Source organism: Suncus etruscus, chromosome 3 (assembly GCF_024139225.1).
Source record: "Suncus etruscus isolate mSunEtr1 chromosome 3, mSunEtr1.pri.cur, whole genome shotgun sequence".
NCBI lineage: Eukaryota > Metazoa > Chordata > Mammalia > Eulipotyphla > Soricidae > Suncus > Suncus etruscus.
In genome coordinates this window covers 143,919,129-143,941,670 of record NC_064850.1, presented here as the reverse complement: position 1 = coordinate 143,941,670, position 22,542 = coordinate 143,919,129, and the positions used below count along the sequence as shown (strand labels likewise).

General features: G+C 43.6%; 1 protein-coding gene across 1 annotated transcript in view; it reads right to left on the bottom strand.

Moving 5' to 3' along the window:
• Positions 1-12,129, bottom strand: part of ROCK1 (Rho associated coiled-coil containing protein kinase 1) — a 647,994-nt gene extending 635,865 nt beyond the window's left edge. Inside the window, exon 1 of the mRNA XM_049769981.1 lies at positions 12,117-12,129. The gene's annotated coding sequence lies outside the window, so the exon portion shown is untranslated. The remainder of the gene's footprint in view (positions 1-12,116) is intronic.
• Between the last annotated feature and the right edge of the window lie 10,413 nt (positions 12,130-22,542).

Here is a 22,542-nt window from a genome sequence, read left to right as displayed (position 1 = left end):
AGCCAGGTGTATCCCAAAAGCCAAACAACAACAAAAAAAGGCAGTATGTTTCTATGATACTTAGGCAGAAAGAATATTGCAAATCAGTGCCTAAGAAGGAATAAAAAGAAAAACAGAGAAGAAAAATATCTGCCATAGAGGCAGTTATACACACACACACACACACACACACACACACACACACACACACACACACACACACACACACACAAACTGGGGGCATTAATGGCAGGAAATGCATGGTGAAGAATGACTGAAACTCAAAACACTATAAAAATATTTAAAGGCAATAAATTTCTAACATGAAACATAAAAAGCAAACAAACCAATTAATGTAAACTATAAAGAAATCACATACACGTCATTCAAGAAAATCCAAATCTAAACTGGAAATGAGAAAACCAAGAACTATTTAAACTATTTAAACAAAGGTCAGAGTATAGCAGAGCAGAGAGGACGTTGGCCTTGCATATGCCCAACACAAGTTCGATCCCCAGAATCCGATATGGTCCCCCAAATCTGCCAGGAGTAACTTCTGAGAGCAGAGCCAGGAGTAATCCCTGAGCGCTGCTGGGTGTAGCCCCCAAACAAACAAACAAACAAAACTATTTAAACAACAGAACAGCATAGTATAGGGGTTAGGGAGCTTGCATTTCACGAAATTGATGTCAATTCAATTTCCATCATCAATAGTTGTCTCCCAGACCACTGAGCACTACAGAGTGTAGCCCAGACCCTTCCCCCACCACACACACAGCACACATGAATTCAGTGTGTATTTTTAAAAACACTATAAAGTTGACACAATTAAGCAAGACAAAGTTATAATAAAAGTCTGAAAGACTGAGGAGCTAGAGCAATGACTTGCTCATATGTAACCTGAATGCAATCCCCTGCATCCCATATGGTCCACCAAGTACTACCAGGAGCAATCTCTGAGTGTAAAGCCTTGAGAAAACTGTGAGCACTGCCAGGTATAGCACAAAAACAAAAAAAAAGTTTAAATGATAATGATGATGATGATGATGATGATGACTGAGTCCTTGCTTTGCACAAACAGACCCCAGTTTAATCCCCAGTACTTTATACATGGTGCTCCAAGCTCTCTGAGCTTCCTGAACTCAGGAGTGGTCCCAAAGCACAGAACAAGAAATAAGCCCCAAACACCACCAGGTATGGCTCAGAAACTTAAAATAATAAAGAAAGAAAAGAAAAGAAGGTATTATTTTGCAGGAAAAAAAGAATCAAAGACAAAGATTGTAAGTACTTGAGTATAAGCTGACCCCCTTAATTTTACCTTAACAACTGGGAAAACTTAGTGACTCGAGTAGAAGCTGAGGTGGAAAATGCAGCAGCTACTGGTAAATTTCAAAAATGAAAATATATACCCAAAACAATTACAATAATTGAGGAATCAGCAGGTTAAATGTTTTTCAATGTTTATTGCTAAAGAAAAACTGTAAACTAGCAACAATAACTTTAAAACTTTAAAGTGCAGAAAACCGTAGCTTAACAGGTAATCAAGCTAAATCACAAAGGTTAAAATCCTTCAAAACTTTATTCCTTCTCCTCATCATCATCTGTACGTCTAAACAACTTCAGCTGTATCTAATGTGAGGGTATCAGTATTAGACATTGTCATCATCACTGCTTTTGGTCTCATACAAAACGCAGAATATTGTGGGTTAAATAGTTCAGTGGCTGGGGGCGGGCGGTGGCGCTAGAGGTAAGGTGCCTGCCATGCCTGCGCTAGCCTTGGACGGACCGCAGTTCAATCCCCCGGCGTCCCATATGGTCCCCCAAGTCAGGAGCGACTTCTGAGCGTATAGCCAGGAGTAACCCATGAGCATCACCGGGTGTGGCCCAAAAACCCAAAAAAAAAAAAAAAACCCCCCAAAAAAAAATAGTTCAGTGGCATACAGTTCAGTTCAGCTGCCTACCTCTTCTGCTCAGCTGCGATTTGTGGACTGAGCTGAAGCACTGCCTCCTCCAGCACACAGCAGAAGACAACTGGTGATGAAGTGCACCAAATCAAATAACCTGTATGACCCGAGAATAAGCTGAGTTCAGGTTTTTTGGCACAAATTTTGTGCCAGAAAAATTTAGCTTATACTTGAGTATATTTGGTAGTAAAAGTATTCAATATGAATTCACAAAGGTGAGGTGAATAAGAGATATACCATAAAAATTGAAAAAGGGACAAAAGAAGCTAAAATACATCTTTTGCATGTGGAAGGCCCAGCTTTGATACCTGGTATCATATGATCCTTTGAGCATTGCTGAGAATGACACCTAAGCCAGAGTTGTGTAGCTGAGTGTGTCACAAAAATAAAAAATGTAGACGGTAGGTAGGGCAAGCATGCAGCCAAGCCAGGTTCAATCCCTGTCACCGCATAGTATTCTAAACCCACCAGGAGTGATCCTTGAACATAGAGTCAGACATAAGCTCTGGCCAGAGTCAGGTGTGGCCCAAGCAGTCCTCAACCCCCCCAAAAAAATTCAAATCATAAAAAATAAACTAAAATATAAAACTAAAAATATTAGTGATACATACACAAACCAGTTTAAAAGTAATGGCAGGGGTGGGGGGGTGGCAGAGCGGTGGCGCAGCAGTAGAGCATTTGCCTTGCACACAGCTGACCTAGGACCAATCGCAGTTTGATCCTCCCCACGTCCTTTATGGTCCCCCAAACCAGGAGTGATTTCTGAGCACATAGCCAGGAGTAACCCCTGAACGTCACAGACAAAAACCAAAAAAAAAAAAAAAAAAAAGTAATGAGGGTGGGGGGTACAGAGTGATAACACAGCAGATTGTGCTGGCTTGCACAATCCCCAGCATGCAATATGGTTCCCTGAGCCCACCAGGAGTGACTCCAGACTCCAGACAGGAGTAACCACTGAGCTTCACCTGGTGTGGACCAAAAACAAAACAAAACAAAAGTAATGGGATATAAGAGGGGAGGCTATGAATATATACAACAGGTAGAGTGGTTGTCTTGCTTTCAGTCAACACAGGTTCTATAATGGCAACCCAGATGGTCTCCTAGCCCAGCCAGGAGTAAACCCTGATTACCACCCAGTGCAGTTCTGAAAATCAAAAATGTAACTCTTGCACCATCTCTCCAGTCCTAACTAAACACCTTGGACTAAACACAAAGTCTAAATAACTCACCTTATTGAAATGAAAATCACGTATCACTTTAAGTTGACTGATGGTGCATCTACTAAATGATCCTTCAAAAAATTTGCTATGTATTTGGGATCTTAAAAAAAGAACTCTAAGAAAAAAGAAAAAGAATTCATTTAAGTAATACCATCAATTATTTAAGATGAAACAAAAACAGTACTGATATATTAAAGCAATTAAGACTAAGTTAAATTAACAATGACCTAATAATTTTTCACCATAATACACAAAACTCCAATATAGTCTCAATTTATTATTATCTTTTTAAAAGATTTTGTTTCTCTTCAGAATTAATTACTACCTGCATGCAGGGTGTTAAGGTGCATGCCTTATCCACAGCCAACCCTTGGTTTAATTCCCAGAACCACAATGATCCAGCAAGCACTGTACAAAGCCAAGAATAAATAGTAAGTCCTGCCAGAGCACCTCCAGGAGGGGCCCAAACTCCTTCCCTGGAAAATTACAAATCAACAGAATACATATCAATTTCAAATTGCAGTGTCTAACAATGTTTGGGAGCTCAGAATGTAGGATACTGTCAAATACCCAAGCTCTGCCCGGTCAGAGCACAAAGAACCCCCACAACAATAAAAAAAAAAATAAAGATCCTGGGGCCCGAGAGATAGCATGGAGGTAAGGCATTTGCCTTGCATGCAGAAGGTCATCGGTTTGAATCCCGGCATCCCATATGGTCCCCTCGAGCTTGCCAGGAGCGATTTCTGAGCATAGAGCCAGGAGTAACCCCTGAGTGCTGCCGGGTGTGACCCAAAAACCAAATAAATAAATAAATAAATAAATAAATAAATAAATAAATAAATAAATAAATAAATAAAGACCCCCTAATTTCTAGCCCCTAATTAAGAGAAACCCAAAGAAATCCAAAATCATAACTATGAGATCTGGGTTCTCCCATTAGCTGAAACAAATCAAACATGCATGCAAAAACAGAAGAACAGTAATTATACAGAATACTGGGGCACAATTCTTTTTAAGAAAAATCAGGCTTTTATTTAGGAATTCCGAGGAAGGGAAAAGAAAGGCACTCAACAGAATGTCCCATATATGCTCAGTGTGACAGTATGAAAGTACACATCTCCAGAGGAGAGATGCAGGCATCTATGCATGGGCCAGCAACACAAATGTACCTGGAGTACAATTTTAAATTTCATCTAATGAATATATTTATAGTATTATCCTCAAAAACTAAAATTTCCTTTTCAAATACACACAGAATATTTGTAATGCCCCAAATATAGAACATAAGGCAAGTCTCCACAATATACTATTAGTTATACTAGAACTAATTTCTAAATTTCAAAGTTGACATTGCCAAAGTGTTTGAATTTTTTTTTAACTCTATTATTTTAAGTCCAAAGAAATCACACTTTAAGGGCCGAAGAGATAGCACAGTGGTAGGGCATTTGCCTTGTACTCAGCTGAACCGGGACAAACCCAGGTTCAATTCCCCACATCCCGTTTGAGCCCCAAGCCTGCCAAGAGCGATTTTTGAGCATAGAGCTAGGAGTAACCCCTGAGTGCTGACAGGTGTGGCTCAAAAACAAAAACAAAAAAAAAAGGAAAAAGTAAAAAAGAAATCACACTTAAATCACAGTAGGTGAACTTGTTCTACCAGATATCAATAGTCAAATATAAAACTACACTAAGATGTGACACTGCTTTAGAAATAGACCAAAGAGGGGCTGGAGCGGCGACTCAAGTGGTAGGGCGTCTGCCTTGCACATGCTAACCTAGGAAAGACCATGGTTTGATTCCCCTGTGGCCCATATGGTCCCCCAAGCAAGGTGCGATTTCTGAGCGCATAACCAGGAGTAACCCCTGAGCATCACCGGTGTGGCCCAAAAACAAAAAAAAAAAAAAAAAAAAGAAAAGAAAAGAAAAGAAAATAGACCAAAGAAACCAACACACAAAATGGGAGTGCCCATAATCAGTCATGATTGTACCAGAATATCCCCATGGGTAGCACAAGGGAAAAAGTTAAACTGGACTGATCTTTGCCAAATAAATTTACTACAGACATAAAATGTGAAAGGTGAAAAAAAACAGATATAAAATGACAACACAAGAGGATTGATACACATGGGAGTTTAAAATCCTACAAATCAAGTCAGCTATGATAGTACAGTAAATAGGGTTCCTTCCCCAAAATAGTGTAGTCATGGGACTGGAGCGATATAGCACAGTGGATAGGGCATTTGTGTTGCACACAATGGACCTGGGCTCAATCCCCAGCATCCCTTATGCTCCCCAAGCACCGCCAGAAATCACCCTTAAGTGTAGCCAGGGATTTAGCAGAGGCCTTGTAAGTATGCTACAAGGGATATAGTGTAAAGGGATCCAAAATAACGGAAAATCACTTCATCAAAGAAATAGTCAATAATCCATTTTTGTTTACATTCTGAGCTTTCAGCTTTGGAAATCTCAGAAAGCAAAAAGACCTAAGTATAAGATAGTTCCTCAAAAAATACATATGGTTTAACCATATTAGATATTTGCAAAATAACTAAACTACAACAAAACTCAGAGAAATAAGTCAAAGGGCTGAAGCACATATTTTGCAATGCAGTAACTCTGAGTTCAATCTTGAGCACTGCATAATCCTCTAAGCACTGCCAGGAGAAGAACCCCAGAATCAAGTCAGTAGTACCACCATTGAGTATGGACGTGGATACGGGCACACATGAACACGAACATAAACATATATACACACACATTTGCACAAATAGAGCTATACACAGAGTATACACAGCTTATGCACAGAAAATTATATGCCATAGTTTTAGAGAAGTAAACACATTTTGGCTTTTTTGTTCTATTTTGGTTTGGTTTGGTTTCTGGACCACCCAGTGGCGCTGAGGGGTCACTCCTGGCTCTACACTCAGAAATCACTCTTGGCAGGCCAGGGGGGAATCATATGTGATGCCAAGGGATCAAACCTAAGTCAGCAGTGTACAAAGCAAATGCCCTACCTGCTGTGATACCACTTTGACTCCTGTTTGGTTTTTTGTTGCTATTGTTAAAATAGTTCTTACTGAAATTGATTTCTTTTTTCTTTTTTTCTATTTTTGAGTCCTACCCAGTGACGCTCAGGGTAGGATGCTCAGAAATAGCTCTTGGCTTAGGGGACCATATGGGTCGCCAGGTGATCGAACCTCAGACCATCCAGGGTCAGCCACATGCAAGGCAAATGCCCTACTGTTGTGCCATTGCTCCGGCCCCTAAAATTAATTTCTAACTACCTAATCATCTTCAGTAAATGTTGTTAATCAAGGTATTCTGCAACACAAATCCTCAACAAAAGAATTTTTTTTTTTAAAAAAATCAAAGGGCTGGAGCCAGAGCTATAGCACAGTGCATAGGGTATTCCTATGCATACAGCCAACTCAGGTTTGACCCTGGTTTCCATAAGGTCCCCTGAGCCCGACAGGAGTAACTACTGAGTACAGAGCCAGTAGTTACCCCTTTGCACAGCTGGGTCACCCAAAAACAAAGCAAAAACTAAAATTGAGGGACTGCAGAAACAATATAGCAGGGAGGGGCCCTGTTTATGCACACACAGATGATCTGGGTTTGATCCCTGATATCCCATATAATCTCCCACATAATGCAAGTAGTGATTTCTGAGTGCAGAGCCACAAATAACCCCCTGAGCATTCTTGTGTGACTCCCTATCAAAAAAAATTTATTTCCAAAAACAGTCCACTAATTGAACTGAAAATTGTACAGCAAGTAGGGAGGGCACTAGCCTTGCAATCAGTCGACCAGTGCTTGGGTTCAATCCGAAGCACCCCATATGATTTCCCAAATGAGTAAGCCATGAGCACCAGGTGTGCGGACCCCCACATGTCCTTTTTGTTCACTGTGCAAATGTTAGTACTTATTATATTAAATATAACCACTTTTTTTTTTGTTGTTTTGGGGTGATACCCAGAAGCACTCAGGGGTTACTCCGGGCTTCACGCTCAGAAATTGGCAGGCTCAGGGGACCATATGGAATGCCGGGATTCAAACCAATGACCTTCTGCATGAAAGGCAAACTCCTTACCTTCATGCTATCTCTCCAGCCCCTTTTTTTTCTTTTTTTAAATATAACCACTTTTAAGCTCTAACTTTGGGAGTGAAAGTCTGGGCTTTGGACTCTGGGATCACACCTGCTGGTGCTAGGGAAGCAATATGGGGTTCCAAGGATTGAACCCAAGTAGGCAAACAAGTACCTTATCTTCTGTACTATCTTTCAACTCATCAGCTCTAAATTATTACAAAGCTGAAAAGCACTATGCAGCAAAGGAAGTGATGCAGTCAATACTAAGGATTTTAAGTTCTCCTAGAAGCATAATTTGTCAATTTAAAACAAAATCTTACATAGGACAGGGCCCGGAGAGATAGCACAGCGGTGTTTGCCTTGCAAGCAGCCAATCCAGGACCAAAGGTGGTTGGTTCGAATCCCGGTGTCCCATATGGTCCCCCGTGCCTGCCAGGAGCTATTTCTGAGCAGACAGCCAGGAGTAACCCCTTAGCACCGCCAGGTGTGGCCCAAAAACCAAAAAAAAAAAAAAAAAAAAAATCTTACATAGGACAAATGTTTATATAAATATGAAACCAGGGGCCGGAGAGATAGCATGGAGGTAAGGCGTTTGTCTTGCGTCCAGGACGGTGGTTCGAATCCCGGCATCCCATATATACATACATCCCATGTATGTATATATATACATATATATGTATATACATACATATATGTATATATGTAAATATAAAATCTTACATAGGACAGATGTTTATATAAATATGGGCAAGAGTGATAGTACAGAGGGTAGGGCACTTGCCTTGCCTATGGCTGACTTGAGTTCAATCCTAGGTATCACATATAGTCCCTCCAGCCTGCCAGGAGTGATTCCAGTGTGAAGAGCCAGGAGTAACTTCTGAGCATCAAGAGATATGCCCCCACAAAAATTATAATAATAATAATCTCAAGGGGGCCAGTGAGGTGGCACTACAGGTAAGTTATCTGCCTTACAAGCGCTAGCCAAGGAAGGACCATGGTTCAATCCCCCTGGCATCCCATATGGTACCCCCAAGCCAGGGTCAATTTCTGAGAGCTTAGCCAGGAGTAACTCCTGAGCATCAAATGGGTGTGGCCCAAAACAACAACAAAATAATAATAATAATAATAATAATAATTATTATTATTATTATTATTATTATAATAATCTCAAGGTGAAGAGAGAGTACATAGAGTAGGAGTTAGCTTTGCACATGGCTGACCAGGGTCTGTTCCACAGCATACAGCACCCCATATGACGCCCCCAACACTGTGATCTCTGAGCCTGGTGTGGCTCAAGCTATAAATCAACCAAAGAAAGCTCTTAGGAATGTAACTCAATAGTAGATACTTACACTGGGAGGTTCTAGATTCCATTTCTAGTACACAAAAAGAAAAAAAAATTTACTCTCTACATAACTACAAGTCGGAGCAAGATGATATGAGGGCATAACTTCCCCAATCATCAGAATTCAAAAGGCAGGTCAGGGGTCAGAGCAATGGTGTAGTGGCAGGACATTGTCTTGCACACAGCTAACTGAGGACTGATCTCGGTTTGATCCCCCAGCGTCCCATATGATCCCCCCTGCAAGGAGCGATTTCTGAGTGCATAGGCAGGAGTAACCACTGAGTGTCACAGGGTATGGCCCAAAATCAAAAAAAAAAAAAAAAAGCCAGGTCACATATAGTTTAAGAACTGTACTTTGAAAGACACAAATTCGACCTAAGGAGTTTCTCTTCTACAAAAGAGGGAAATGACTAAACTATAATCCCAGTTTTCTCATTTCCTCAAATCTCTAAATTTGAAACTTTAAAATTAAACACTTTAAATCTACTGCCACAATTAATGCTCTTAGTACTCAGGTGTTGGGAATTTTTGTGGGGGTTGGAGCCTTTTCGGGATATCTTTTTGCAAGGGACCATACAGCATGCAGGTAATCAATTTGTGTCAGTTGTGTGCAAGGCAAATAGCCTACTCCAGCCCCTGAGAATTCAAGTTTTCAAATGAAAAATGTTCCATTGAGGTGAGTGATCTAATTAAAAACAGAGCACTTATAAAGCTATTCAAGGGGCCAGAGAGATAGCAAAGCTATTCAAAAAGGAGCACAGATCCCAATAATGATGTTCAAAATTTACCCAATTTTTTTTTTGTTTATCTTTGGAACTTAAACCTTTAAAAGAAATTTTAAAGGGGGGCAGAGAGAGAGCACAGTCGTAGGACGTTTGCCTTGCATGCAGCAGACCCTGGATGGACCCAGGTTCAATACTTGGCATCCGCTATGGTCCCCCAAGCTTGCCAGGAGCAATTTCTGAGTGCAGACCCAGGAGTAACCTTGAGTGCTGCAGAGTGTGGCCAAACCCCCCACCTAAATAAATAAATAAATAAATAAAGCTTAAGACAAAAACCAAAAAGAAAAAAATAAAATAAAAATGTAGGATATGCAGATTCCAGGATCTTTAATACAGAAACATGATACCAACAACAGAGACTGTGTGAAAAATAAAAGTGTGTTGGCACTACAGACAATGTCTTGGATTGGACAATCTAGCTTGCCTGGAGCCTAGAGTTGGTTTTATGCCAGGAAACTTCAGGGGTCGTGTCTCTTTGTATTTAGGCCAAGGTTATTCCTTTCCATGCCCCTCATATTTTGGTGGACCTATGCAAACAACAATTGCCACTCTAACACCGTTTTTACTGTGCTCCTTTGACTCTAATCCTTAAAAAAAAAAAAACCACTTAAAATTTGAGGTTAACTTAAGCTAATATGCATGTACATGGAAATGTAAAAAATACTATGCCTCTAATGTTTAAGGAGTTACGTAAGTTTTATGGCTTTAGATTGCCTTGTGTGCTGTTAAGAAATATTATAATGTGTTACAATCTGGGGACTAGAGGGACAAAGAAATTGTACGTGGATTCTGTTTTATTTATCTTAATGTTCTTTGGCTGAAAGTTCAAAGTTATCAGCAAGGGGACTTCTTCTGAGAATTATGTTATGGGTGATTGTCCTTCCACTGTAACTTTACCTTGGCCTCTTTCTTTGCATCTTTGTTCTCATAATTCAAAATAAAAAAATTTTTAAAAAATAAAGTTTGGGAGATGGGAAGGTAAGGTGTTTGCTTTGAATGCAGAAGGATGGTTCAAATCCTGGTGTCCCATATGATCCCGAGACTGCCAGGAGCGATTTCTGAGCGTAGAGCCAGGAGTAACCCCAGAGCACTACCAGGTGTGACTCAAAAACAAAACAAACAAAAAGAAAGTTTGGGGTTTGAGAGATAGCACTGCGGTCTGGCGTTGACCTTGCATGCATCCAATCCAGGACAAACGGTGGTTCGAATTCTGGCATCCCATATGGTCCCCCAGCCAGCCAGGACTTCTGACTCAAAAACCAAAATAAATAAATAAATAAATAAAGTTTACAGAGGCCAGGGGACACACACACATAAACACACACACATGCTGCCTTGCATTAAACTGACCAGGATTTGATCCCTGGTTCCAAGACTAGTTCCCTGAGCACAAAACCTGGAGAAAGTCCTCTGCACTGTCGGGTATGAACACACGCACATAGACACACACACACACATGAACACAAACACACACTGCCTTGCATTAAACTGACCAGGGTTTGATATCCCTGGTTCCAAGACTAGTTCCCTGAGCACAAAATGATCTCACACACACACACACACACACACACACACACACACACACAGACACCCTTGCATGAAGCTGAGCAGGGTTTAATCCCTGGTTCCAAGAGTTTTAGTGGTGTGATTACATACATACAAACACACACACTTAAAGGCACTGCCTATGAACACCATCGGAATACCCAGACACACACACACACACACACACACACACACACACACACACACACACACCCTTGCACGAAGCTGAGCAGGGTTTAATCCCTGGCTCCAAGAGTTTTAGTGGTGTGATCACATACACACAAACACACACACACTTAAAGGCGCTGCCTATGAACACCACCGGAATACCCAGAAACATCCCATTCAAAGTGTGCGATCACTGTCGGCGCGAGGGGGAACTTCTCCACACTGCGTCCTTCGCTGTCTCGCGGGGCCACTTACTTCAGCCCGACCCCACGCGACGACCCTGTAAGCAAGCCCGAAGCGCTGCGGGACTTCCTGCTCTGAAACCTCCCGAGCACGGCAGCTGGAAGGGGCAGGGGCTCGGAAGACGAGGCGCCCCGACACCTCGCCCAGTCTCCGCAGGCTTCCTCCTAACCCCCGGGCGCCCCCACAGCCCGGGCAGGACCCTTCAAGTGCAGCTCCAAGTGCTTTTCAACCTCGGCAGTCGGGTGAGCAGGGGGTGGGAACGGGGAAGTTCTTCCCCGGACTCCACGTCCACCTCTCGGAGCCCCCGAATGCTCCTCCGCCTGCAACGGCCCCCGGCGTCTCCGGGGCGTTCGTCCCACGCGCCCGACTCTGGGGCGCAACCCCGGCTTCCACGCAGCCGTGACCTTGCTCGGGCCCCACGCCAGGGCGCCCCGCGTCCGCCATCCGTGCTGCCCGCGCCTCTCTCCGCCTCAGGCTCCCCCCAGCCGCTCCCGTCGCCGGGGGTGGCGGGGACGAGGCCCGGGCTCCCTCACCTCACCTGAGGCGCCCCTAAACCCGGCCGGGGCTCCAGGAGGGGGAGCTCCCCCCACCCCAGCCCAGCCCACCCGGCAGCGGCCAAGCAGCCCGGACGCGCGGCCGGCGGCGGCGGCGGCAGGTGCGTCTACCTGGCTCGCCGACCCGCTGGCTCTCGTCGGCCCGGCTCCGCGCGAGCCGGCGGAGGCGCCCCACATCCGGGTACCCGGAGACACTCACCCGGCGGCCCGGCTCGCGCTCGCTCACTCCCACTTCCGGCGGCGGCGGCGACGGTCGGCGACGCCTCGCCCGTCAGCTGCGACGACTCAGTCACCTGGGAACGGTTCGGGCGCGCTTGCGTGCTGCGACGCGACGAGACGCGACGCGACGCGACGCTCCTTCCTCTTCGGCAGCCCGGCCCGGCTCTCAACGCTGACGTGAGCCGTGACGAGCGCCCACCGGAGGAAGATGGCCGCCACGCTCGCGGCGTGTCACACGCACTTGGGCTTCAGCCCCGAGCGGGCGAGAGAGTGCGAGCTGGGCGGACGGAGGGAAAAGGCGAGCGCCGGCGAACATCCTCGGCGCAGGCGCACTGGGAGGGAAGGCGGGCGGGAGGCCTCGCGTGCGCTCGCCGCGGGTGGGTGGGCGAGGCGCCTCGCGGCCAAGGCTGCGGCGCCCCCTGGCGGCCGCCGCGACTGCCGCCGCTTCCCCTACCCCTGGGTCATCGCTGGGAAGCATCCAGGAGCCTCTGGGCCCAAGCGGGGATGGTTTGGCCAGACACCTTGATGCCAAAGGTTGTTCTTGAGGGTTTTATTATTGTTGTTGTTGTTATTTTGGTTTTTCAGTCACACCCAGCAGCGCTCAGGGATTACTCCTGGCTCTACGCTCAGAAATCGCTCCTGGCAGGTTCATTCGGGGGATCCTATGGGATGCGGGATTCGAACCACCGACCTTCTGCATGCAAGGCAAATGCCTACCTCCATGCTATCTCTCCAACCCGCATCTATTTTGCTATGTGAATATTGTTCTTCATATATCCCAGATTACCCAATACCAGACACAGGATAGTCCTCCCTATTATATTCAAGATTATTTTTTGTTTGTTTTCGGGTCACACCCAGCGGCGCTCAAGAGTTACTCCTGGCTCTGCACTCAGAAATCGCTCCTGGCAGACTCAGGGGACCCTATGGGATGCCGGGATTCGAACCACAGTCCTTGTGCATGCAAGGCAAATGCCCCACCTCCATGCTATCTCTCCAGCCCCACCCTCCAACCTTTTGGTTCAAATCACTTTAATATTCGACATACACCAATTTCTTTTAGAAAAGGGGGGGGGGAAGGCACGCAGCCGACCCGGGTGGAGCCAGGAGGAAGCCCTGTGCGCTGCCGGGTGTGACCCAAAAACCAAAAAAAAAAAAAAGAGGCGGGGAAGGCAAGAGAAATAATATAAGTGAAGCATTTGCTTTGCACATGACCAATCCAGGTTCGATTTCTTTCCTGGCATCACCTATGGTTCGTTCCAGAAGCACCACCACCAGGAGTGTCCCTGAACACAGGTCAGGAGTAAACTCTCTGAATATGGCCAGATATGACCCACCAAAAAGAAAAGAAATGAACAGAAAAGAAGAGAGAAGGCAGTGACCCTTCTCTCTGATTCTCCTACAATGGTATATTCAGCCCTTCTCCCCAAAAATCTAGTTCACCCTGCATATTTCTCCTCCCATGCAGTGTTAGACTAGGTTTAATCTGGCCAGGTGTAAAAACAAACCTAAGTTCTAAAGATATAGTGCAGATTTCAATAGCTAATATTCGAGATTCCCACCTTGTTTTTTTTTTTTTTTGGTTTTTTTTTTGGTTTTTGGTTTTTGGGCCACACCTGGCGGTGCTCAGGGGTTACTCCTGGCTCTCTGCTCAGAAATAGCTCCTGGCAGGCACAGGGGACCATATGGGACACCGGGATTCGAACCAACCACCTTAGGTCCTGGAATGGCTGCTTGCAAGGCAAACACCGCTGTGCTATCTCTCCGGGCCCTCCCACCTTGCTTTTAACTTGCCTTTTTTATGCTATTATTTGCAGAAGAAATGGCACTTGAGGCTTGCCTTTGAGAAACTGGAGAGAGATAAGTGGGATCTCCCCTTCATATCCTCCCTTTTGTAGACCAAGTATAGCCACAATGTTCCCTAAACTTGATAAACTTGATGTCTTTCCAACATAATCTCCACAAAACTTTGAGTTGTTCAATCTGGAGACGCTATGGTTTCAAATTCCTATCAAGAGTGATAGTACAATAAGTAGGGCACTTGCCTAGCATTCCATATCCTTCACCCCATATCGTCCCCTGTGCCTGCCAGGGGCGATTTCTGAGCACAGAGCCAAGTGTGGCCCCAAAACAAAAATATTCTTTTTCTTTTTTTTTTTTTTTTTTTTTTTTTGGTTTTTGGTTTTTGGGTCACACCCGACAGCACTCAGGGCTTACTCCTGGCTCCACGCTCAGAAATTGCTCCTGGCAGGCTCGGGACCATATGGGATGCCGAGATATGAACCAATGACCTTCTGCATGAAAGGCAAACGCCTTACCTCCATGCTATCTCTCTGGCCCCCATCCACAGTATCTTATACTAAAATATAAAGTACTAGGGCAGGAAAGATAATACAGAGGGTAAGGCACTTGTCTTGTGTCCAGCTAACCTGGGTTCAATCACCAACATCCCATGTAGGTCCCCTGAGTGCAGAGCCAAGTGTAACCCCTGCTTATCACCAGATGTGGCCCCAAACCCAAAATAAAGTAAAATTAAATATTAAATATAAAATACATATAATGTATACTTTAATGGCATATGTCAAAGGGCTTAAAAGGGGCAAAGTCACGTACTTTTAGGGGAGGTCCCTATAAAAAAAAGTCCTTTGCTTTTGGGATGGAGCAAAAGCACAGCAGGTAGGGCATTTGCCTTACACACAGCTGACCTGGATTTGATCCCCATTTTCCAGAGGGTCCGCCAATCCTACCAGGAACTATTTCTGAGTGCAGAGCCAGGATTAATCGCTGTGAGCTGCCAAATGTGGCCCTAAAACAAACAATTCTTTGGTTTTATGGGAAAAATAAAATTTTCAAGGTTTTTTGTGGGGATTGGGGACCACACCCAGCAGTATTTAGTATATCTTTCTGGTACTGTGTTCAGGTACTGCTGGACCAACTCTGGACACTACACATGATGTCAGGGATCACCGAAAACCAAATACTGGCAAAATTATTCACTATTTACAATGGCCAAAAACAATCCAAATGCCCCAAACAGATGAATAATAAAGAAACCATGGTACATCTACACAGTGACATACAACACAGCTGTAATGAAAAATGAAATTGTAAAATTTGCTTATACATAGATAGACATGGAGAGTATCATGCTGAGTGAAATGAGTCAGGAACAGACATAGCATGATAGCACTCATCAACAGGATATTAAAAAAGAACTATAGGGGCCGGAGAGATAACATGGAGGTAGGGTGTTTGCCTTGCATGCAGAAGGACAGTGGTTTGAATCCCATATGGTTCCCTGAGCCTGCCAAGAGCAATTTCTGAGCATAGAGCCAGGACTAACACCTGAGAGATGCCAGGTGTGACAAAAAAAAAAAAAAACTATAGTATGAAAATAATACCCAAAGACAATAGAAATGTTGGCTGGGAAGTGCAGCTTAGACAAAGAAAGAACCACAATGATAATAATATTGGTAATGATTACTCTGGACAAGAATTGTGAATTGAAAGTAAGTAAGGTGATAAGCATGATACCCCTTCAGTGTCACAACAGTATCACAAACTGCAGTGCCTAGCAGAACAAAGGGGGAAAAGAGAGAAAGAAAAGGAAAGTATCTACAATAGGGGCCAGCTGGAGTGGGTATGGGTTGAGATAATAAGAGAGTAACTGGGAAAATTGGTGGTGGAAAATGAATACTGGTGAAGGGATAGGAGTTGGAACATTAAATAAAATTAATAAATAATGTATAATGGTTTATAATAACGAAATTAAAACAACTATCAACAATTTTTAACTATCATGGTGATTTAAATTTTAATTTTAAAGAATTTTAACTTCAGGGAGGGTGGCATTGGTGGTGGGAATATTGCACTGGTGAAGGGGGGTGTTCTTTTTATGACTGAAACCCAACTACAATCATGCCTGTAATCATGGTGCTTAAATAAAGATTAAAAAAAAAAAAAGAATTTCTTTTTTTTTTTTTTATTTCTTTGGTTTTTGGGTCACACCTGGCAGCACTCAGGTGTTAGTCCTGGCTCTATGCTCAGAAATCGATCCTGGCAGGCTCAGGGGACCATGCCAGGATTCGAAGCACTGTCCTTCATGCAAGGCAAATGCCTTACCTCCATGCTATCTCTCCAGCCCCCCACCCACCCAAAAAAAAAGAATTTCAACTTTTCAAATAATGGTCTCTCGTTGAGCTAGTAGAGGACTCTTGTGACAACTGAAAGAAAAAGTTTTATGGGGCCAGAGAGATAATACAGCAAATAGGCCATTTGCCTTGCACATAGTTAATCTTGGTTTGATCCCTGGTGTTCCTTATGGTCCCCTTAGTCTTGTCAGGGCAAAGAATAAGGACTAAGCTGCAAGCACCTTTGTTGTGTCCCACAAAAAAGCAAAAACAAAAGAAAGAAAAATGCTTAGAGCATCTGTTAACAACAAGCAAAGAATTTCTCAAGTAACTATAAGAAGGTACTCAACTTAGAAACAAATGCTTGATAAGTCAAAGATAATATCAATAGGACTGCTTTACATTTTAAAATAATATAAGCTTTTTTAAAATGCATTTCTCCCAATTCCAGTGATTACTGAGAAGCAATTGACCTCAAGTCATCCTGAAAACTTCAGTTTCTACCATTTTGGTAGAGGTTGGCTATTCTTATCTATTGCTATTTGTGTTTAGCTCTCAAGTAGGCTCTTCATAGCACAATAAAGACTATATAAGTTAACAGATACTTATCCCAGTATAAAGTAACAGATGTGACAAGAGTGATAGTACTGTGAATAGGGCTTTTGCTTTGCATGTGGCCAATTAGGATTCAATCCCCAGTACCCTATGATCCTCCAATCCCTAACAGAAGTAAGCCCTGAGCACAACTGAGTGTTACCCCACAATAAAAGGAAATAAAAGCGATGGGCAAAAATTCATGAAAAACCCTGGAGTCAATTGAGGAAGACCAGGTAGGTAGGTTCAGCATATATCATATGTGCATGCTAGAAACTAAAATATGACATGGGGTTTGGGGACATGGGGTGGGAGTGGGGTTAGGGGTGTTCCAATGTGCCAAGGGTGGGAGTGGGGGTAGAAATTTTCCAGCGTGATGATCAGAAGGCTCTGCGACTACTCTCTGAAATACTCAGAGGCTTCAGTCCTATGGTTTGATGATTCAGTGATGCTCCGGCACTGTAGTGTCTTGGACCTGCAGGGATACCTGGCTGTGTTCTAGGGCTTCCAAGGCCACACAGGCATATTCAGGGACCTCTAGGGTTATACCTGCAGGACCATGTAGGTCAAGATTAGTGGGGCCTTCTCAGGATGAGTCATGTCCAATCTCTGCCCTGCTGGAAGGCCCAGCAATTCACTTACCCACACTCACTTCCACATTTATTTATTTGTTTGTTTGTTTGTTTGTTTGTTTAAATTTAGGTTTTGGGACCCCATGTGGCTGTGCTCAGAGATCGCTCCTGGTGGACTTAGGAGACCATCTGGGATGCCAGAAATCAAGTTCTGGTTGACAGTATGCAAGGCAAATGCTCTACCTGCTGTACTATCACTTTGACCTATCTGCTCTAATAAATTGCCTAGCCCCACAACCAATTTCAGAAAGCAGCAGCTACTCTGCCAAACCTGGTAGACCCAAGATACCAGGGTACTTAATCATCCTATTGATACAGCTGTGGGAGCTTGTGGCCACATACATAATGTGCAACATCTCAAAAGGAACACGGAAAAATAGATGGGAAAGTTGTATAAAAGTTCACCAAACTCAATTAGTGACAAATAGCACAGAAGGTTCAATTAGCATCCAATAGCTCTGCAGATCCTTGGAGAATAACTTCAATAATACCATTATGAAGGGTATATGTTGTAACAAGTAATATCAAGTTAATTATTTAGTGCCTGCTAAGGAGGAAGGCTAGTAACTGGGGCATAGGTGGAAGGAAGTTCACGCTGGTGGTGGGATTGGCGTTGGAATATTGAATACCTAAAATAACCATATTATGAACAATTTTGTGAATTATGGTGTTTAAATAAAGTTTTAAATGGGAAAAAGTTAAAGGTGGTTGTTCTAGATTTATCAGATGTTCAAATGGTAAAGAATGTCATAGATCCACTGAGACAAGTTTCAGACAGTAGCATGCAGACCAAAATTGGTATTAGCATCCCTGACTTTGTTTCTGTTCTTTTGGCTTTCTTGGTTGGACAGAGTAACAGTTAACTTGAATCTCTGCCTCATCTTTATTTTGTATTTTGTAGTCACATTCATTTTATCTTTCAGTTGACTTACATAGTCTAAAGTATTCCAAGATAGTACCAAGACTAAAAGACGGATGTTTGTTTCTTGTTCCACCCTTGTTCACTTTTAGGATTCTTAAGAGTACTATAAATTACAAGTTTAAAAAATTCTACTATTTTGGGCCCGGAGAGATAGCACAGTGGCGTTTGCCTTGCAAGCAGTCGATCCAGGACCAAAGTTGATTGGTTCGAATCCCGGTGTCCCATATGGTCCCCCGTGCCTGCCAGGAGCTATTTCTGAGCAGACAGCCAGGAGTAGCCTCTGAGAACTGCCGGGTGTGGCCCAAAAACCAAAAGAAAAAAAATTCTACTATTATTCACACTATAAAGTAACAAAAATAATGGAAGTAAGGCATTTGCCTTGCATGCATAAGGACAGTGGTTGAATTCCCGGCATCCCATATGGTCCCCTGAGTCTGCCAGGAGCAATTTCTGAGCATAGAACCAGGAGTAACCCTTGAGCGCTGCAGGTGTGACCCAAAAAATCTAAAACAAAAAGAATCTTGAATATAATAGGGAGACTATCCTGTGTTTGGTATTGGGTAATCTGGAATATATGAGGAACAATATACACATAGAAAAATAGATGGGAAAGTTGTATAAAAACCCACTAAACTCCAATAGTGACAAATATTAGCACAGAAGGTTCAATTAGCATCAAATAGCTCCACAGATCCTTGGAGAATAACTTCAGTAATACCATTATAAGGTATATGTTGTAACAAATAATATAAAATAAATTATTTGCACCTGCTAAGGGGTACAAGTTCTTCTTTCTAATGTAGCATTTAGTTTATTGTTATCACATAAATATTTGCTGAGGCGAACTTAGTACTATACTAGATTGGGTAGTTTTCTTCCTTTTCCCTTCTATTTTTTTTATTTTCTTCATTTTTGTTTTGTTTTGGTTTTTGTTTTTGGGTCACATACAGCAGTACTCAGGGGTTACTCTTGGCTCTTCACTCAGATATCGATCCTGGCAGACTCAGGGACCATATGGGATGCCGTGAATTGAACCCAGGTCCGTCCCAGGTCGGCTGTGTACAAGGCAAATGCCCTACCGCTGTGCTATTTCTTCAACCCTTCACTTCTATTTTCCAATAAACCTTTTGATATTAAAAAATAAATTGCTATGGGCCCGGAGAGATAGCACAGCGGCGTTTGCCTTGCAAGCAGCCGATCCAGGACTAAAGGTGGTTGGTTCAAATCCCGGTGTCCCATATGGTCCCCCGTGCCTGCCAGGAGCTATTTCTGAGCAGACAGCCAGGAGTAACCCCTGAGCACCGCCTGGTGTGACCCAAAAACCAAAATAAAATAAAATAAATAAATAAATTGCTGAAGCACGTATTTTCAAGACACTGTTAGGATGCTACAAGGAACAGAACAGAACAAATACCCTTGCCTTCTCACAGCCTATGTTCCTATGTCAGACAAGTAAATAAGTAGCAATTGCAAAGAAAGAAATACGCATAGTAATAAACAGGAGATCAGTCTAATCAAGCATTAAATAAAAGTGAAAATGTTTTATGTCTGTACTGTCCAAAAGGGCAACCACAAATACATGTGACTTGTGAATACTTGATATGTGATTATTGCAACTGGAACTAGTTTTTTGTTGTTGTTGTTGTTGTTATTATTGTTGTTTTTGACTGGAGGTTGGACAGGGAGTCCATACACAACTGTGCACTCATGCCTTCCTCTGTACTCAGGGCTCACTTCTGGCTCATTTGGGAAACCATAAATGGTGCCAGGGATCAAACCTGGGCCAGACACATATAAGGCAAGCACCTTTCCTGCTATACTATCATTCTGCCTCTGAAATTTTGTGGGGTGAGGAGGAGGACCACAAAAAGTACTCAGTGCTTACTCCTGACTCTGCACTCAAGAATCATTCATAGCGGGGCCGGAGAGATGGCATGGAAGTAAGGCGTTTGCCTTTTATGCAGAAGGACAGTTGTTCCAATCTCAGCACCCCATATGGTCCCCTGTGCCTGCCAGGGGCGATTTCTGGGCATAGAACCAGGAATAAACCCTGAGTGCTGACGGGTGTGGATAAAAAAAAAAAAAAAAAAGACTCATTCATAGCAATACTCAGGACCATTTGGGAACGGACTTAACCCAGTTTGGCTCCGTGCATGGTCCTACTTATTGTTCTACTCAACCACCAACAATTTTTGTTTTTTTTTTTTTTTTGTTTTTTGGGCCATGTGGGTTCTTCCTGGGCTCTGAGAAATCACTCCTGGCAGGCTCGGGAGACCATATGAGATGCCAGGAGTCAAACCAGGATTGGCCAATTACAAGGCAAATGCCCTACCAGCTGTGCTATCACTCCAGGCCCCTAACTAACCTTTTTATTTCATCTAATTGTAATGTAAATAGCAGCATTCAAATATTTATTTGTTATGGGTGGTGATTATTATACCCAAGGTGTTCAGGGTGCTCATTTGGCTCTGTGCTCAGGAAATCATTTATAGTTGGCTCTGGGAACCCTGTGGGGTGCCAGGGATTGGATATAAATTGGCCACTTGCAAATCAAGTGCTTTACTCCCTGTGCTATTTCTCCAGCCCCCAATCATTGTTCTTAATCTAGGAATGCACTATTAATAAAAATCATGATGAGGTGTTTGGTTTGGTTTGGTTTAGTTTTTAAACTCTGAACTTGGACTGATTCTCCACTTAGTTCTAGAGAGGTATCCACCCACTCCTGAGTCTATGCCTGACATTCTCATCTAGAAGTAAACTTATGCAAGTGGCCGACTCTGGTTTAATCCCTGGCAGCTCATATGGTCACCTAAGCCCACCAGGAGTGATGATCCCTGAGTGCAGTCAGGAGTAAGTCTTAAGTACCTCTAGGGGAGGTCCCCTAATTTGCAAATGTGAAAAAATACAGTAGAATCAAACTTTGAGTTTTGTCACATTTTCCTGTTTGGGGGCCACACTCTGAGATTTGCTAGGTCTCTGCCTAAAGAAACTGACCCCTTTGAGTTGTTTGCCTGGACCTCAGGAAGGAGAAGGGACATGTCATGATTCAGGTTAGAGGGAGCTACCTGAGACAGTGAAAAGTCTCTTTATATGTGGGTGATGTGTATGTGAATGAAGGCGATCAAACCGATCATTTTGCAAGGAGCATGCTCAGAAACTGAGCCACATCCAGGTCTGGGGGTGAAATGCTTGAGAAAAAGAGTTAGAAAAGTGGGACTACAATGAATAGGAATATGCTTTTGAAAGGGGCAGCAATACTTCCAACCTGGCAACAGGGATAGTAGGTCTTCAGAGAATGAAACATTGAGGGAGAGTAATCTGGGAGAGGAAGTGCAAAATATCTGTGAAGGAAAAAGTAATAAAATAGCTTGTGAATTTAGTAGCGAAGGCTAAGTATGACGTGTAAGGTTCTTGTTTTTAATTAGAATTTAAGCTGGGCCCGGAGAGATAGCACAGTGGTGTTTGCCTTGCAAGTAGTCGATCGAGGACCAAAGGTGGTTGGTTCGAATCCCGGTGTCCCATATGGTCCCCCGTGCCTGCCAGGAGCTATTTCTGAGCAGACAGCCAGGAGTAACCCCTGAGCACCGCCGGGTGTGCACCCCCCCCCCCCAAATTTAAGCTGAAAGAAAATAAGCGCAAAAAGTGTGTGGTTTCCTTCTGTTTCCTTCCTGACTCTTGTTTGAAATTATCAAAGTGTCATTAATCCTCTGGGTCCTTTTTTGAATTCCCTTTCATTTACAGATAATTATGGTTGCTGTATAATACACGACACCCAGCAGTGCAGAAATGCACTGGACACAGGCCAACTTTTTAGATTTCTTTTTGTTTATTTGTTTTGGGGGGCACACCCGGCGGTGCTCAGGGGGTTACTCCTGACTCTGCACTCCGGTATCACGCTCGGCGGTGCTCGGGGACCATATAGGATACCAGCCATAGAACTCTCTTGCCTTATATGATAACTCCAGTCCCACTCATTGGATTTCAGGTCTTGGAAACCTCTGTCACCCGTCCACCCGCCTACAAGTCACACCTCCAGCCGCCAGGGGGCGCACCGCCTACCCTCGCGCCGGAAAAGCGTCTGGCCTGCGAGTCTCGGCGCTTCCGCCGCGCGTCCTCCGCGCTCTACGCGTTCTTTACGTCCCCAGGAGTCCCGGGAGGAGG